A 15,134-nucleotide genomic window follows, 5' to 3' on the forward strand; every position below is an offset into this window, starting at 1 on the left:
CCACAGTGAGAAAAAGTTACCATTAGAGAAGATGAAGGGAGAGATTAAAAAGGTAGATGGTCATTAAAACCTGAATAATTATGTGCTCCCATCATGAAGATGAGCTTAGCTTCCTTTGGTTTTCTTTGAAAAGAGCCTTTTTAAAATCCAATTAGACACACCTAACATGAAAGGTATCAAATAACCTCTTAAGTTCTTTTCTTAATGGAGGATTGGAAGAAATGCCAAAACCAGCCATACAACTGTTACCTGTAACCTCTTTCCTGTATCACTGTCCATATTATACCCCATGTATTCCACCCTAAGGACCGCCAATGGCAAGTTGCTTGACTCACTGGAACTATCATTTACGTTCAATCATTTACTTTACTCCAGGTTACCACCAACAGAGAAATTCACAAAAGTGCCCTGAAGGAACCACAGTTAGTAAAGGAATGATCAGTTTTAACAATTGGTCTGAGACTGGCTTCAAGGTTTTACTTTAAAAATCTTTATTTACTGTATTTGAATCAAAACCAAAAGCAATAAATATAAGCAAAACCAATTGTGATACATCCTGGGTGGGTTCTGTGGTAGAAATTAACATATTAATTAAAGAATGAAACTTAACCACTACTAGGGTAAGTTTAATAAAACCTGCTCGAGTCAGAAATCAGGCAGGAGAAAAGTTGTCTTTAATTATCTCTTTAATGCTTGAAGAGGGAGCATTCATCACAGCAGTCTGTCACAAAATGTTCAAATAAGTAAGAGCAAAGGCCCGTTTTATATATCATACTCTCATTGGTTAAAAGACATAAGGGTGCTTTAGCATAGTGTTCAACCAGCCTAAAATAAAAGATTTTTCTCCATTATATCCTTGTTCTACAGTAACTTTTTAATTCAGCTCTTATTCTGCTATTAAAACTGTATGAGTGCCAACAAGCAAGCCTTAAAGAACATTACATTAGCCAGTTTCTTGAACCATTTCCCTGGAACATTCTGCTTGTTTACTTGACCATTTCAGCAGTCTCTTCATGACATTTTTAAAACAAATGTTTATATATTTCAATGTGCGATGCAAATCAAAATTACTTTAACCTTTTAATATGGAAAGAATACTAAAACACTTTACCCGCAGTAAGTATTTTACCCCTAAATGACTATGTGAAGTCTAATATTTCTTCCACAGTCCATGAAGTCTTCATTCAGTCCCAGATGACATTTCCCAGATGGTTGTGTACCTTAAGTTACACAGAATATACCCTTAATTGAAAAATGAAAAGAAAGATTTCTTGATAGAGATCAACAGCACCTTTACCGAGTATCCATTGTCTAAACTGCAGGTAACAGAGCTCCATTTAAGTGTTCTCAGCAGCAAATGAACTGAAAGTTCTAATTTTGAAACAAAGCACCCACTAAACTAAAAACTGAGAGAACTCTTTTTGGAAAATATCACTCTACTCCTCTGCTCTTGCACAAAATAAGCACACACCCCTGTATTTCTTTCTGCTAGATGAGCAGACAGTTTCTCACAACACAGAAAATGGTACAGAGTTATTATCCCATAAACTTATGGAAATTAGTTTTGCTGCATATTAATTTAGTTCATGGGTTAAACTTTAAAGCCAGTCTCTCTGACTGAATGCTGCTAGTGGTGGTTAAATAGTTCATTCTTTGCCTAACTGATGTCCCTTAAGGGCACAATGGAGACATCTTTGTGAAATTCTCAATTACTGATAAATTGGGTTGAGGTAAAGGTTTTGAAAGTAAAGATAGCCACTCTCAAGTAGCCTGCCATTGTAGTCCTGAGGGTTCATCACACATGGTGTAGCACAGACAGTGAAACAGTTAAAAGGTTAAAGTTAACAGTGAAACTTTCAGTTTTGATCTTTCTTCCCCATTTAGTCTAGACCCTGTCTGATTCAAATCACAGATGATCTTAAAACATCATTAACACTAGAATTCTCAAGGCCTACGAAAAATCCCGGTCCACCTTAATTCTCTTCACACCTCCCAATCAGCGTCTTTTGTTGTGTAAATGCTTCGATCAGCACAAACAGCCTGCTGTCCCATCCCTTGCCTTGACAGAGCTCAGCTTGGGCAAAACGTTCTTCCAGCTCAAGTCAAGGCTCCTTATCTGCATGTGATGTGCCTGCAGTTGTATAGGGTAAATAATACAGTATATCGTTATTTGGAATACATGCATTTCATGTGTGTTCCATGTCTACAAAGATCTGAGTAAGTGTAGGATGAAAGGAAATGTGAGAAATGCAAGAAATGCTGAACACATACCTAAAGCAGAAAATTTTCCATGTTATACTAATAATGATGAGAAGTGTATAATGTGTGAAGACTTTAGTTCAAATATCAAATAAACATGTGCACTTTTATTCAAGAATATAACAAAAGAAAAAAAAAAGCATTCGATTTACATGTGACTGTCAATGAGTTAAAAACTCAAGATCAAATGTCATTCCACAAGGAGTTTATATGTATTCTTGAATTGTGTAGAGGTAAGAACTGCTGCCTTATAACCCGAAGGTCCCGAGTTCGAGACCGGGTGCTCTGTGTTTTGAGCAGTGAGCTGCTAATATTATTATTTCAGCAATATAATAAAAGCATACTTTTGACCTGAGTCTGTAACACCCGGTGTAAATTTTTGCTACTTTTAGCACTTGTTTTTTTATTATTCAGTTTTATTCTCTCAGTGAAGTTCACGTGGTGCAATGAACTTGCCTCTCCCTCTCTGAGTTGATGGCATTTATCTCCATTCTTTTTACAAAAGCAGCGATGACCACAGTGGGTGCTCTGGCTGATACTTGCTCAGAACTATTTGTTGTACTGGCAGTCAAAGATACAATGTCCTGTGACCGCTATCAGACTGGACAAAGGCAGGACCGTAGCAACAGACAGCTTCTTCACAGCATCAGGAATTCTAGTGTTAAACACAGGTAAAGTGTCTATTAAACTTTGAGGAGGCAAAGGCAACTTTCTTATTGTATGGAAGGCTATCCTGCTGGGCACAGTCTTTACTGTTACATGCCTGAGTGCAAATTGTAATTTAGATGAGATAAATTTCAACTTTCTCTTAAATGAGTTCCCAGAACTCTTCAAGTCTAACACACTTTTTCTGCATGTTTAGGTATCTTTAGGAACACTTTGAATTTGTACATCAGTTCTTCCTAAACTGCAGTCAGTCGTAAAGTGGGGTTATCATGTTAAAGTGATTTTACAGTTTTGACCATTAAAACCACCAGTCAGTAGGGAATCAAAGAAGCACTAAAGAATATTCAGGCCGTAAATGAGTAACAGACCAAGGTCAGAAACAAAATTTCATTTTTATCATTCTTCATTTCTGAAATCCATAATTCAGTACTCCAATTCTAATTGAAAAACCTGGAGAAAACCTCACCGAACAAATGCTCTCTTTTCAAAAGTAAATTGTAAAAACAACCCATACTTTTACAGTGTTCTCCATAGTTGACAGCATGTTAAGGCATCATGATTTTTGGAAGTTGTGCATGCACACTTGCAATAGAAGATAGTGTAAAATAGAGTGCCATTACAATGTGACCGCATCATGAAAACTGAATTTCTGTTTGCAAAAAAGTGGAAAACAGTAATGCATCTTATGCTTTTCAGAGCATAAGAGACACAAGTTGGTTATCATGGCACCAGTTCTGAATAGGATGCCAGTCCATCACACAGTACATTCACTAATATCAGAGAGATTAGAATCAACAATTCACCTAATGCACAGATTTTTGGGAAGTGTGAGGAAGCTGATGTATAAGGAGAACAACAATAATAAAAATAAGAGACCTAAGATCACCAAGTCTAACTGGAGATGTTCACTGGTTTTATTTATTTGACCATCTGAATCATCTTGGCAGACACATTCGAGTTCATGGTGACACCTTGCATAATAAAAAACTGAAGAAAGTAGAACAAAGAAAGAAACCAAGCAGCTCTAAAGTGTTGTTCTCCCCTTTGTAGATTAAAACAAACTGATCAATAAAAATATATATTGGCAGGTAAAACGCTTGAACTTTTGTTATCATCTCCTCATTGAATTGCACAGCAGCATATCATTTCAAACTGCAAGTGATAGTGAACCACTGTATATCAACTGGGCAAATTGAGTTTCTTTGTGCATAATAGCAGCTTGAAAACGTAATCTCTATTTTGATATTATAATTAAAAATCTGCAAATTGGATTATTGATTTTGCCACCAGATTGTTGCAAATTTGCCACATGTGGTGAGTGGTAAAATATATTACTGACTCCAGGTCTAACTAGATAATTACATTAGTATTGTAATGAGTATGACATATTATTTTCTAAATATTAATTTTTCACCAAGTAATGAGGCTGATCAATCTGATTGTAAGAGATATTTGTTAGTTAGGTTATGTTAAATTGTATTTTCCAATGTGGGATATGGCTGACCTTTCATTCTGGCCAATACCCCCAGGCCACCAGGTGGAGCCCTGCATGCAACATAGAGGTACCACGAGTTCCAGCAGGGCATCATGGACAGTGGAGTTTTTCATCACAGCCCTGCTGGATACCATGGGGGCCTCCAGAGGATGCTGCAGGAAGGCACAGAGACTTTGGTTTCACCTATAACCTGGAAGTACGTCTTAGTCAAGGTGACAGAGGGAATGGCGTACTTCCGGGATAAGAAAAGAAGTTTTATCTGACCCGGAAGTGTTCCTAGTCACATGATCAGATAGAGCGAAACACTTCCAGGTCAAGGACTATAAAGGACTGAGAAAAACCAGAGCGCTGAGCTGAGCTGGGTGGAAGGGTGGCAACGCGTCTGGAAGTAGGAGGATTGTGTATTGTTTAATAATTGGGATTTATATAAGTATTGTGGAGAGGAAGGTGCTTTGTGCACTGTGCAGTTTAAATAAAACAAATATTTGGACTTTTACCTGGTGTCTGAAGTATTGTCCGAGGGTTCAAGGGAGCGATGGCACCCCCTATCTGTCACACCAAGTTATGCTAAAATGTTTGTCTATATATTAGTGCATAGTTAATGGAAGGTTCTATTATAACCCCTTCAAGCTAACTTGTAAATGGGGCATTTTAATTATGCCTTATTGTGATTAAAGACTGGTTCAGTCTGGGATCTGCCTAGCAGTTTGTTGAGCTGATGCTTGCCAGCTAGGTAGAATGGCACTCGTGTGGGGGTTGATTGGTTTTAGGCACGTCCTCCGACCCTGGCATAAAATTACAAAGGCTCAGTCCGAAAGACCCGGTGGTTCTTAAACATCAAACTACTGCTGTTCTTATCAATGATATAACACTAATATTACATTGCTCTAAGTTACAAATAAAGACTTACAAAATATTTATCAACTTATATACAAAATTGTGCACCACAACACACATATTTACTTGTTTGTATATAAAATGTTCTTATTTAATAAGATGTGTTGCCAAAGACTTTTACTCTATCCAAATATTTTTGTAACTTTCAGTCTTTACAAAGCAGGCTGTTAGGTCAACTATGATATTATCTTGATTTTGGTAATTTACAGCTATGGTATACAAATTATCTTATAAACTAAAGCTCTCCCACATTTGTCAGCATTTGTCATAGTGAACTGAGCTGTTCATACTTCTTAAAGGATGTCCATTTGAGCCATTTTAGTGGTGATCTTAGCTGTTATTTAAAGGAAAATTACCCAGCAATTTTTAACTAGATAAGAGGATCAACCAATCTGATGACAATCTAATGGACTAATATAATGAACGTTTCTAAGAGATACAGTAGGAAATGGATGAAATAACATATCACTGGTAAGAAACCCACATGGCTTAGAGAAACTAACAAGTGGTCGAGCGTATTAGACAAAGTACTGTACGTTGCAAAAGAAGAGCTTGGAGATTTATGAAATTCTAGTAACAATTCTTTAAGTGTAAATAGTCAGTATTTTTTATTATGGGCAGTCAGTGATTTTTCTGTATCTTCCATATGAAGTGTAAATTACGGGTGAAGAACGAGTTAATGATAATTTTGACACTGCTTTAATGCAAATGTTGTTTAGCATTTCACTTGCTGTAAAAGAAACCCTGATGATCTGGACATTTTCATTGAAAGTTAACGTAATACAGCATGTATTAAAATATACAACTGTTAAGTTTAGCAGCCTACTAAAGGCACATGAGTGTAACTCCAAAGCTCAGTTTCTGTTCTTTAAGGCCTCAAGGCAGTTAGCAACCTCAGATTTGGTGCGAGAAGAGAGATGACCTTGGGAACAGTTTTTGCTTGTTTTATTGATTTGTTTGCTTCTGCTTTCTTGACGGTGCCTCATTAGGTTTCTGGTTTTTATTTATTTATTTCTTTTTAAGCACACTTCACGAAGAAAAAAAGATAAGATTGTACATGTGGGAGCAGATACAATAATCAATGGCTCTGATAGATTGTGGCAAGAAGAGAAATTTTATTGAACATCTGGTTATGGGAAGTGTGAATTCCTGTCATTTGCATGTTGTTAAATTGAGCCAATAATCACATTTTATTCACAATTCCTAGTGGATTGCGAGTTTTGCTGCTGTTGGGCACAAAGGACTGATGATAATAGACTGCTTCAATCAATGTTTTTCTTTCTTAGATTTTTACACTAGTAGATGAATACATGTGCAATTAGCAAATGGCAAGTATGGTCTGGAGCAAATAAACAAATTAAGGGGATTGTCATCAGGGCAGCTCATCCAAATATGTGACTTTTTAAAAACTTAATGGAATCTTTGTGCCCTATACACAAAGAGACAAAACTGATACATTTATCAATATAACATTTGATTTTTGTGTTACAAGAACTCATGTTCTGCACTTGCATAACTGTATATTGGCAGAGATGAGCTTTGCTATATTTGTATTGTTGTATTTGTCCTTAGACTGGTATTAAACCACAAAATAATATTTAAAACTGCTTTTTTACTTAGGAAGAATTTTACGCATAGTATGCACATTCGTGAAACAGAATTTTAAAAAGTAGAAGATTCACTATATACAGTATATTTATAAGCAAACTTCTCAAATGTTGAATTAAGAACGTTTTCAGAACCCTTCACTTTTTTCTCTTTTGTTCTGTTGCAGCCTTATGCTAAATTCATTTAAATTATTTCTTTCCACATCAAGCAATACGTAATACCCCAGAATGACAAAGTGAATACAGTACATGATTTTAAAAAATTTTGCAAATTTATTAAAAATAAAAAACTGAAATATCACGAGTATTCAGACCCTTTACTTAGTGCTCACCTGAAGCCCCTTTTCCAGCAACTGCAGCCTGGTATCTTCTTGGGGCTGATGTAACAAGCCTCAAACACCTGAATCTAAGGATTTTCTATCATTCTTCTCGGCAGATCCTCCCAAGAATTTGGCTTGATGGTTGGGAGGTAAAAGGATCAGAAACTGAGAATGTGAAAGTGAACCCAGGAGGATAAGTAGACACTAACTCTGGTGCTTTGAAGGTGATATGAATTAGCAATGAGGTGAAAGAGGCAGGCAGTGATCTGTAGTGGATGATGTGCTAATTGTGTGGCAAGACTTAGTGGACCATATGGTTTAATTCCCACTTATTCTTTTAATAATTTTAGTTTTTCCTTCATTTAGCTCTCATTTATTCTTTCCTGGATCAATTTTATTTAGGTGTTAAGAGACCCTAAGTAGACACTCCTTGGAAGCATTGTCAAGTGTCAGACACCATAACATTTATATTGTTCCACCCTTTGTAACCACGTCTGTGTCAGTACATTTACAGTGAAGATGATGACATCATAGAGTTTTCATTAATTTTAATATCTTTCTGTCATGCAATTAGTTGTGAACTAATGGAGCTAAAACCCTGATCTTGGTCTTAATTTAAAGCTGATGCCCTTTGGATATCTTATAGCACTTCTGAAGATATTTTATTGAACTCATTTATCTGAATTGTCTGTTATACAACAGCCATCCAGAAAGCTTAGATCGACCAGTCAGTTGTCTCTTGCTGTCCCTCTTACCCAATTACATAAAGAGAGAGACGAGAGAAGTTAGCAGCATGCGCTGATATAGTGAGTTGCCGCACCCACCATATGACAAACCACCTCACGATTCCAGGTTAGGACCCGAGTGCAGCCATGCAGTGGGTGATACCTCACCACCACACTAGTTCAGATGGAATAGAAGAGTGGGAAGTTATTTATGGTGGCTGGAGTGCCACTTCTGCCACCAACCGCCAGGTTTTCTCCTACAGGTTGGAGGGCCTACTTGCAGGACTGGATGCAGGTTAACGTCATACTCAGAATGGAGCAAGTGCAGGTTAAGGGCCTTGCTTAAGGGTCCAAAAGAGTTAGAGTCACTTCCGGCGTGTACGGGATTTGAACTGGCAATGCAGATCCCTAGCCTCAGAGCCACCACTCCGCCACATAAAGAATTCACCCTCAATTGAACGGTTTGAAACGAGACTGAAGATGCATTTCTATTCTGTAGCTTTCCTTCAGTGCTACTGATGGTTCCGTCCTCTTATCCATTTGTTTGTTTTGTGTTGATTTGTATTGCATTTTATTCTATTTATTTTATTTATGTTTATTGTATATTGTATTGTAAACAACTTTGGCTACAGCATTACTGATATTGTTTTAAATGTGCTCTATAAATGAATTGATATTGACATCTTCTGTGCACAAGATAGCAAAATGTGCATCCAAATATACAACTGGGTAATATTCAGTCCAAAAGTGATACAAAAGGATTCCTTATTTCATAAAGACAAGGGTAGCTGCAAAGGGAAATCAACAAGGAAATGTCCAATCAAAATAAACTCCCCATGGAGCCATGATAATTATATTTCTGGTGTGGTGAGATTGACTGAAGCATCCCGGCAGGGCATCTCTCAATTCATTCCAAGAAAGAAAATCATAATGGCTAAGTGCTTTAATGAATAAGAAAACAGGTACAGAATTTCTACATGTACAGTACATTTGGTATGGGATTCATAAAAGAAGTGTTAATGTTTGTGATGTGCTATCTGTTGGACTGGCAAACGCAAATATTTGTGATACACCATCTGTTGGAATGACAGAGATATAGCAACCAGAAGAGCACACAGATACACAGACGCACTAACACTTACTATCGTTTTATTAAGGTGCATTTTTGAGTTTTCACCCTTCTTAAAGAACAAGTGTTTCAGCCTCGAGACCTTCAATTGAAATTAATTCAAAGACACTCATTTTAAGGAACCTAATGCTACCATTTATCTGCTGCTCTTGAGAAAGCCCATTAAACGACAGAAAATAAATATCTGAATTCATAGAGGTAATCAGTAATTGTGTTGTGTATTCAGGTATCACCAAGGAAGCAGGTCTTTATAAGATATGATAACAATCCAGTTGACATGTAATAAAGAAACATAAATTAAGAAACACTCACTAGAGCCCACACTCTCAGCTTTGCAGAGTGAAAGTGACAGTTTTAAATTCAAACCTTATTTAAATTGGAGGAATATGATGGGCAAAATTAAATAAATACATAAATAAATAATCAATTAGGCACATATTCCATGACAAATTTATTTATTTACATACACAATTCATGCTCTTTTTCTTTATTTATTGTCATAATTCACAGTATTTTCTCCATACCAGTCTCCATAGCCCATATACTTTGTAGTGATGACTGGGAAAAAAATAATGTCATGTTTCGTGTAGAATGGAGATTACAAGGTTTCTGAAAGAATGGCACACATTTGTGACCAATGATGGACAATAGCAAATAATATCAAAAAACTTCCATGAAAAAAATCTCACTTTACTTGTGTCTCATAATCCACATGTGAAGTCATCCAGTCATATTCTCACAATGTGCAAAACACATTTTTTTAATACCATTAAGTATATAGCTCTGGAAAATGAAGGTAGCCCACAGAAAGGAAGCCCCTTTACATGGGACTACACTTTTAAATTGAAGACAGGACTCTTGACCAATGAATGAGGAGGAGAGGCGGGTCTTTAATTCAAAACTCCCTGTGAAGGGGCTTCCTTTTTGAGGACCACTTTCATTTTCCAGAGTAATTTATTCCACTGATCCCATTCTGCCAAAAACTTTATGTCCTTTTATACACAAAGACATAAGATTAATAATTATTCTTGGCCACCACTACAAACTGGACTGAAACAGTTCTGTGATGATGAATGGTCTAAACTTCTTTCTGATCACTGTGCAGGTCTGATCCACAGCTACTGGAAATGCTTTTTTGAGTGTATTGTCAACAAAGGAGGTTTGACCAGTTTTTAAATCCAAGAGTTGACTTATTTTTTCCGTAGCATACTGTGAATGTGTGATAGGTGTGTTCAATAAAGAAAGGAATATTTACAGTATAATTTGTTGTGTGTTATTAGTTTACGCATATTTAATTTCTCTATATTAGTGACTTAGATGAAGATAAGATCACATTTTATGACCAGTTAATGCAGTAAACCAGGTCATTCAAAAAAGTTCACATACTCTGTCTTTCCTAAATAAGCAATAATATTAACAAAAATAACATAATTGCAAAAATAGAAAAAACAATAAAAAAAATAAACATAAGCTAGGGCTTATTATATATTGGAAGGATCTTCAAACTCCACACACACTCTGGAACTATGGAGGAGCAGTGCTCATCATTGTGCTGCCATTATCTACAACATTCATTGATTCAATCTACTGAGTCCAACATGAGGGAGTTATGGGTGTGCATTTCAGCAATATTAAGTGCAAAGCACAAACTAAACCAGTATGAATGTGATGCTAGCAAAGAGTTGACAACTAACCTAAAATGCACCCTTTTTGGAGTAAGATGTTGTACAGAATGTTAGGGGTCTGTGGCGGATTAGGGTTGGTGCAGGGTTTTGGTTTTTAAAATAGTGCAGCCCAGATTCCGCAGATGTAGGTGTAGATGTAGATGTTTGCAAGAGAGTCACTCGACCACAAGATGACTAATGGGGGAACTGCAGGTTTAGTTATTCACGTGGTGGAATGGGGAAGTACAGGAGAGTATACAGAGGAAGAGGTTGGTGAAGAAGAAGTGGGATAGTACGAGAGATGCAGAAAATAGGCAAGAGTACAAGAAGATAAGGCGTAAGCAGAAGAGAGGTGGTGAAGGCTAAAGAAAAGGTATATGACAAGTTGTATGAGAGGCTGGACATTAAGGAGGGAGAAAAGGTCCTGTACTGATTGGCTACACAGAGGGACCGAGCTGGGAAAGATGTGCAGCAGGTTAGGCTGATAAAGGATAAAGATGGAAACATACTCACAAGCAAAGAGGATGTGTTGAGCAGATGGAAAGAGTACTTCGAGAGGCTGATGAATGAAGAGAAAGAGAGAGAGAGAGATAGTTGGATGATGTGGCGATAGTGAATCAGGAAGTGGAATGGAATAGTAAAGAGCAAGTAAGGACAGCTATGAAGAGGATAAAGAATGGAAAGGTCATTGGTCCAGATGACATACCTGTGAAAGCATGGAGGTGATTAGGAGAGATGACAGTGGAGTTTTTAACCAGATTGCTTATCCTACAGGGGGATAAAATTGATGAATCATAGCATTAAGTTATGGTAAAAAGTAGTGGAAATTAGATTAAGAAGGGAGGTGATAATTAATAAACAGCAGTATGGTTTCATGCCAGGAAAGAGCACAGCAGATGCGATGTTTGCTCTGAGGATGTTGATGGAGAAGTAGAGAGAAGGACAGAAGGAGTTGCATTGCGTCTTTGTGGACCTGGAGAAAGCATATGACAAGGTGCCTCAAGAGGAGTTTTGGTATTGTATGAGGAAGTTGGGAGTGGCAGAGAAGTATGTAAGAGTTGTACAGGATATGTACGAGGAAAGTGTGACAGTGGTCAGGTCTGCGGTAGGAGTGACGGATGCATTCAGTGTAGGAGTGGGATTACTTCAGGGATCAGCTCTAGGCCTTTTCTTATTTGCAATGGTGATGGACAGGTTGTCAGACGAGATCAGACAGGAGTCCCCTTTGATTATGACGTTTGCTGATGATATTGTGATCTGTACCGACAGTAGGGAGCAGGTTGAGGAGACCCTAGAGGGGCGAGATATGCTCTAGAGAGGAGAGTAATAAAAGGCAGTAGGAACAAGACAGAATATATGTGTGTAAATGAGAGGGAGGTCAGTGGAATGGTGAGGATACAGGGAGTACAGTTGGCGAAAGTGTATGAGTTTAAATACAGTACAGGGTAACCAGGATTCTCGAAGAGGTGAAAAAGAGAGTGCAGGAAGGGTGGAATGGGTGGATAAGAGTGTCAGGAGTAATTTGTGACATTTGTATCAGCAAGAGTGAAAGGGAAGGTCTACAGGATGGTAGTGAGACCAGCTCTGTTATATTGGTTGGGGACGGTGGCACTGACCAACAAACAGGAGACAGAATTGGAGCTGACAGAGTTAAACATGTTAAGATTTGCATTGGGTGTGATTAGGATGGATAGGATTAGGAATGAGTACATTAGAGGGTCATCTCAGGTTGGATGGTTTGGAGACAAAGCTACAGAAGTGAGATTGGGTTGGTTTGGACATTGTGCACAGGAGAGATGCAGGGTATCTTGGAAAAAGAATGCTAAGGATAGAGCTGCCAGGCAAGGAGTACAAGAGGAACTCCTAAGAGAAGGTTTATGGCCGTAGTGAGAGAGGACATGCAGGTGATGGGTGCAAAACGTAAAAAAAAGATGATCTGCTGTGGTGACCTCTAGCGGGAGCAGCTGAAAGAAAAAGACTTCTTTGTTGGTTTTACCCTTCCACTGCACTGTTTTATGGATGATTATTTATTGAAGATTTTTGAATTGCACTGCCCTTTGGACACTGGTTGTTGTGGTCAATAAAATGCACATGTCTGCACCTCAAATTTACTGTTGTGTCCTCACTTGCCCTAGTCCATCGTCAGTTACGAACTACCAATTCTCTGGAAAACAGGTGATGCCAATGGCTGTGGGCTTGGAGTATTAAAGTGGAAGGATAAGCAGATGACTTGGTAAAAACAACATGGACAGATACTGGCTTGCTATATGAAACCAGGATAATACGGCCATTCTGCTGCAACTGATTAAAGTACAAAATGTTTAAAATTTACCAGGCTGATAGGATTTGTATATGTCCACATATTGACTTAGTTACATAACATTAAAAAAACAGTGAAAATGCAAGTCCAGCTTAAAATTAGCAAATGGCAGCACAGATAAATACCTATAGAGACCTTAAAGAATGTAAAACCCACTCCTGAAATGAACTTGACTATGCTGGTAAAAGCATCGAGTGTATTCACCGACAGTTCAGTTACTCCCATCCATATGACCTTGCTTATAAAATTAAGTATCATTTTCTGTAAGCTTGCAATTTTCTCTGTATTACTGTCGATCCTGAATTAATACTGAAATATTAATAATGGTTATATGGAGGGTCGTGAAAGCTACAGCTTTATATGGATCCTTCAAATCAGCCATCATAATTTTAACAAACCCCTTTTTAAATCCCCATGGCAGACTTGCAGGAAGCAAACACCCACACCTCTTCACACTGGGTCAATTTGCAGTTGTCAGTTATACAAAAGGCACATATCTGGACTGTTGTGAAATGTCTGAGTCTCTGGAGCAAAATCATGCAAAACAACAGGAGACGTGTTAGTGCATAGGAATTGGACCAGGGCCCAAGATTATGATGTCAGAAAAGCAACTAACAAGCAATCATGCCATCCTTGTCAATTTATATTACTTAAAGATAAATGTTGTTTATGGAACAGTTTAGTGTTATATGGAGATATACTGTATTTGATAAGTTAATGCTTTTGCAGTCACCAACTTCTCTGCACCCACCAGACTGGTATTATCAAATGCCTATAAAGAGTATTCACCACCTTAAAAACTTTCACATTTTGTTGTTATGTATTGCTATTATTAGACTGTGCCTTATTGTAGTGTGTATTGTGTACGTCAGGCTACCATAGTGGCTCAGTGTAAGTTAAACCCCAGATAGGTGATCTCCACTGAACTAATTGTGGAACTTTAAAAGTCAATTGGCCACATCAGGGATGATTTAAGTATGTCTCATTACAAGAATTGAAGACTCATGTGATCATATCAACATTTTGTTATTTAAAGTTTGTCATTACAATCAATTATCATTTTTCAGCAACATAATCACCACGGATGTAGAAAATGTGGATACTGAAGCATTGATTCTATGGAAAGAATGGAGTCAGGGTGCCAGGCCACACGGACGGGGGGAGATGGGGTCATGCTGATTCTCGTTACAATTTTTACTTCTTCTAGATAGTTGAGTTTGATCACCTTCTGTTCACTCTGCCAGATGCTGCAAGCGACCACAGCAGCACTGATCCAAGGAAATCACTACTAAAATTAATGAACCACTTACTAAACCCTCCAACTGGTAGTGATGATGGGCTGTGTGTGCAAAGGGAAGGATTTAGTCAATGCAAGGTCATGACCGGCTCTTACCTGGAATTCCTCATTCATGGAGAACAATAGCAACCCCCCTGTCACAAATGGGGTTTGATGACCTACCCACATCTCCCAGCTTCAGGTAGACACACGTTGATCTTAAAGCATCACAGACCTGTTAATGCTCAATCTCATGTTTTACTGCTGTGCAATAGGCCTCTCAGAATCTCAGAATGTTTTTTTTGCAACATATGGACATGAATAGCCACAAGTAAACCGCGGGTATCGCAAAATGCGTTACACTTTTATAATAGCAAATCCATGGATAGCAAGGATTTACTGTAATTTAGACCACTTTGCAGAGATTTGTTTTCAATTTGAATTTAAATAGTCTATTTTCTGTACAGAGTCAAAAAAGCCTAATTAAATCCCCTGTGATTCAAAGCTGTATAACAATAAAAAGTGAAAAGAATCCAAAGGACGAAATACTTTTTATAAGCACTGTATATAGATAAATGGAAAACTTGTAAACCTAACTCAGCATCAAATTGGTATTTACTGCACTTTTTAGGATTCCTATGGCATGTCAAGGCCTTAGTGAACTAAAATGAATGAACCGCCTTCTTGGTCAAGAAGTACTTTTAATGAATCAGATTAATATGCCAGTATTGATGTACTCCTCCATACAATTTTAACTACCTTGCTGTAAAGATATA

The sequence above is a fragment of the Polypterus senegalus genome, chromosome 15, assembly GCF_016835505.1.
Source record: "Polypterus senegalus isolate Bchr_013 chromosome 15, ASM1683550v1, whole genome shotgun sequence".
Taxonomy (NCBI): Eukaryota; Metazoa; Chordata; class Cladistia; order Polypteriformes; family Polypteridae; genus Polypterus; species Polypterus senegalus.